Source organism: Camelus bactrianus, unplaced genomic scaffold (assembly GCF_048773025.1).
Source record: "Camelus bactrianus isolate YW-2024 breed Bactrian camel unplaced genomic scaffold, ASM4877302v1 HiC_scaffold_126, whole genome shotgun sequence".
NCBI classification, from domain to species: domain Eukaryota; kingdom Metazoa; phylum Chordata; class Mammalia; order Artiodactyla; family Camelidae; genus Camelus; species Camelus bactrianus.
In genome coordinates, this window is record NW_027413893.1 from 12,652 (window position 1) to 17,012 (window position 4,361).

Genomic DNA, 4,361 nt, shown 5'->3' on the forward strand with positions numbered 1-4,361 from the left:
TTAAACCCAGGACCTTGTGCTTGCTTGCTAAGCACACAGTCTACCACTGACCTATACCCTCCCCCTTGGCCAGTTGTGAAGTCCCTTTCATTCAGCATAGTCCATCGGGCACATTTTGGGGCAGCCTACTCTGGACCCCAACATTTCCCTATTCTGTAACTTCCCTGGAAGTTTTACACATTAAAAGCTGGGCTGTTGACTGTGCATGTGCGTCCATGCGTGCGTGCGTGCGTGCGTGTGGTGTGGGGGCAGGAGGGAGGGAATAGTTTCCTAGAGGGCCTGCGTTTCATGGACCCAGTTTCTTAGTTCTGAGAACAGGTCTGTTCAAGGAAACAGTTGTAGTATCTCGTCTCAGGAGGCGGTGGTGTCGATGGGCTTCTGAAGCTAGGCCTAGGGAGCAAGCAGTCAGGTATCGCCTAAGAGGCACTTGTGTGGAAAACCAAAGTACAGCACAAAGGTTAATCATTGGAGCAGATGAGAAACCAGATTCAGGGCCGGGAGTAGGGGGTCAGTCTGGTAGGAGATTTCCACACATCGGGGTCATCGAAACGGCTCGAGCAGTTTGAAATGCCTCTGATGATGTCCTGGGGTGTTTGGCTCAACTCTCTGAGCGGCTCCTCCAAAAACAGGCCCTAGGGTGGTTTCCACAGGAGCTGTTGTGGCCATTTCTCTGACGTTTACCTCCCGTTGTCCAGCTTCAGTCTGCAGGGCTTCAGGAGACGGAGCATTTTAGTACTCAATGATGCCAAGACAAAAGGGTGAGAGAAAATGGGAAACGTTCGTGGAGATGGTCCTAGGCAGATAGTGGAGGCAACTAGAAGACCTTCAGTCTCCGGGCCGGCTTTCAGGTTGAGACAAAAACCCTAAGGCAAGCGCTTGCTGCCACAGCACATCGACTAACACGGGAACCATCCAGAGAAGATCAGCACGGCCCCTGAACGTGGACGACACACGCACATACGTGAAGCGTTCCGTAGCTTTAGTGATGTCAGTCACCCAGAGGAAGACAGATATCCTATGCCATCACTTCTAGGTGGGATCTGAAAGTAAGTCAAGACACCCATCCATACATAAATAACTCCATTTTAAAAAGACTCCAAGGAACCTATTTACAAACCAGAAACAGACTGGACTCGCAGACATGGAAAAGAAACCGATGGTTAACACAGGGGACAGGGTAGGGTGGAGGAACGGGGGAGGGCAGAGGGATAAATCAGGAGTTTGGGATTAGCAGATATAAACCACCCTATACAAACTAGGTACACAAGTAGGTCCTACTGTCTAGCACAGGGAACTATGTTCAATAGCTTGTAATAACCTATCCTGAAAAAGTATACGTGTGTGTGTGTGTGTGTGTGTGTGTGTGAATAAGTGAATCACTATGCCGTACGTCATAAATGAACACAACATTGTAAGTCAACTATACTTCCATTGACAGAGAGTTCCTACAATAAACAGGCAGGCAGGCAGGCAGGCAGGCAGGCAGGCAGGCAGGCAGACAGACACAGACACAGACACACAGACACACAGACACACAGACACACACACACACACACACACACACACACACACACACACACACACACACACACACCCACAGACACAGGGGAACCCTAAGGAAAACGAGTAGCACTAGTATCTCTTATCCATGCATGTCTATCCCAGTTTAATGGAAACCTAAGTTTTTGCCTCCAAGTCAATGATGCTAATAACTCTGCTGCCAAGAATAGAAAAATCCTCACGGAGGATTTCTGAATCCCAGAAGGGTCAGGGAGGGAGAAAAAGAGAAAGGATTCCATTCTGCTGACAGAGGTATGATAGTTACCATGTGGGTGTCCGCCTCTAAAAGGGAAGGAAGGGGAAAAAACAAAAGTTTATTTTCCCTTGTATCTGAAAAGAAAAAAATTTAAAACTCAATCCTCTTGGAGACAAGAAGTCGTACACACCTCATGTCACTGATTCTCCTCCTCCACCTCCTCCTCCTCCTTCCTCTACTTCTTCTTCTAGTCTATATCTCCCATGGATTCTGACGACCTTGCCTGATGATGGCGGGTGATGGGGGCAGAGATCGATCCTTCTGAGAAGTAAGTTGGCAAGCGCTTTAGTGAAGCCTCGTAGGATTTACCCAGCGAAGCGGGTGCCTTCGTCCCTGGAGGCTGCGGAAAGTATGTCCCCAAGTCACATACGCATGTGTTTGTCTTTTGTTGTCGTTGTTGTTGTTGTTGTTGTTGGTGGTGGTGGTGTGTGTGTGTTTGTTTGTTTGTTTATTTGTTTGTTTGTTTGTTTGTTTGTTTGTTTGTAGCAGTGTCCTGGCCATGCTGATGGCATCAGGCTTGCAGCGGGGGAAGGAAGGCTTCAACCCCTTTGGAAGTCATACCTACCATCCCAAGAACGTCTGGATGACCCCTACTATGTGGCAGTTGAATGGGGGCCAGTTACTGGGGTTCAGCGTGTCCAGAGAGAGGAGGTCTGAGGCCTCTGGGGACAAAAAGTTTGTACGTATGTATGTATGTATGGCCAGTTGACTGTTTTTGCGGTCCTATAGGAATCTTCCTGCCCCTGTCTATTGAACAATGGGAGTCATCTTCCAAGTGCCCTGACACCAGACACCACGGTGGGTGAAGGAATGCGGGTGGGGTGGGGGTGGGTGGGGGAGGTCATCCAGGAAGCTGGGAGAAACCGAGCACGTCCGTGGGTCAGTGGGTCGGCCTGTCGGATGGTCGCCATGCTGGGTTTCCCCTAACCCAGGCCATTTGCCGAATGGACAGAACAGACTGGGGCCACGTGTGCCACCCACCCTCTTTCCGGAGGCTGTGGTCCACTGTGTTTACATGAAAGTCAGTGAAGGAGGCATCTCCTCGGGACTCGGTTCCGTCCCTTTCACGAGAGCCTCCACTTTGGATGACAGCCAGCCAGCCAGCCAGCCCTCGATGCCAGGGCAGTAGACGACTGCCAGGAATATCCCATCCTTTCTGGAACCCTGAGTGTACCCACCTGTACAGACACAAGGCTGAAGAATACATGACGTTCCTTCCTAGTTGACAGCACTCCCCATGTCACTGAAACAGTGTCCAGTACGCTGACGTCATCTCCTCCCTCTCCCACACCCCCGCACGCGCACAAACACGCGCGCGCGCGCGCGCGCACACACACACACACACACACACACTCTGTCTGTCTGTCTGTCTGTCTGTCTGTCTGTCTGTCTGTCTGTCTTCTAAGGATGGAGAAGAGTTTGCTGAGCTATTTCGGGTGCCCTCTCATCCTAGTTCCTATCTCCAAGTTGGTTCAAAGTCCAAAAGGCGGTCAAGCACTTAATCAGATAGGTCCCTCGTAAAGAATGCCTCCCACATCACGACGACAGGCTTCTTAGGCCAGCCGAGAAGCTCCTTCAGTTCTGCGCCCATCTTGGCTCTAAGTTGATATCAGTCTGTTACGGAAATGACAGGCCAGCCAAGAAACAAGCACCACTCGGAGGGTTGGAGTACTCAGATTTATTACGCCGGCGGGCTCAGAGGGGCTTCTGCTCCGAAGCTCTGAGCACCTCCAAGACGTGCACATGAGGTTTCATAGGGTTAATTACAAATATGGGTCTATTCGCCAATAAGGCTCAAACAACAAAAAGCAAAGGATCAGTACACTGGAGCTTATCAATTTGGAACAGATCACGTTACTGACACTTGTTGAGCTTGGATTTACGAGTTAGCTTGTTAGCCCAGTAAACTGACACTAAACTTCAGATTTACGAGTTAGCCCAGCAGAACTTAGATCAGTAAACGGACACTTATCACACTTAGATTTGTGACTTTAGCTTGTTAGCCCAGCTGGGCTTTTCCTTTACAAGTCCTCCAGGATCCAAGAAAGCCACATTGGAAAACAAGTGGTGATTCTGATGGGACAGGAGATCAGTCATTTGGGGGCGAAGGGTGGGGTAGGGAGACATACCAGCCTGTCTGTCTGTTTTCACCCAGTGTGGGAGCCGTCCCAAAGAGATAACTCGAGAAGAGAGAAACAGGGAATTGACAAAGAACACGTGCAGTGGCGTGCCCTCCCCCCCCCCCACCCCAGGAGAAGGCCAAGCCAGAAGTCCCTCCGGATGGCGGGTTCCGGACTCCAGCTTCCAGGGGAAGCGATGTTTTTTTCCTCCCCATTTCAGGCCCGGAAGAAGAGGGAGAGGCAGAGTGTCCTTCTCGGGCATCCGCTGTTTCTGAAGCACGCTTGTTGCCAAAAGATCGGCCCCCGTCCCCGACGAGCCCAAGAATCCAGAGACAAGGTCTCGGAGCTTAGAAGCAAAGAGGCCATTTTATCGCTCTGCCGGGCAAAGGGGATTCACAGCAGGCTAGCGTCTTCAAAACTGTGTA

General features: G+C 50.6%; 1 long non-coding RNA gene and 1 other non-coding gene across 2 annotated transcripts; both read left to right on the forward strand.

Moving 5' to 3' along the window:
* Window positions 1-872: 872 nt before the first annotated feature.
* LOC141576558 (U6 spliceosomal RNA) lies at window positions 873-981 on the forward strand. Its single transcript, XR_012504968.1, has one exon. It is a non-coding gene; the product is annotated as a U6 spliceosomal RNA (small nuclear RNA).
* A 392-nt stretch (window positions 982-1,373) lies between these two features.
* On the forward strand, window positions 1,374-3,037 carry LOC141576557 (uncharacterized). Its single transcript, XR_012504967.1, has 2 exons — window positions 1,374-2,165; window positions 2,303-3,037. It is a non-coding gene; the product is annotated as an uncharacterized LOC141576557 (long non-coding RNA).
* Window positions 3,038-4,361: the final 1,324 nt, after the last annotated feature.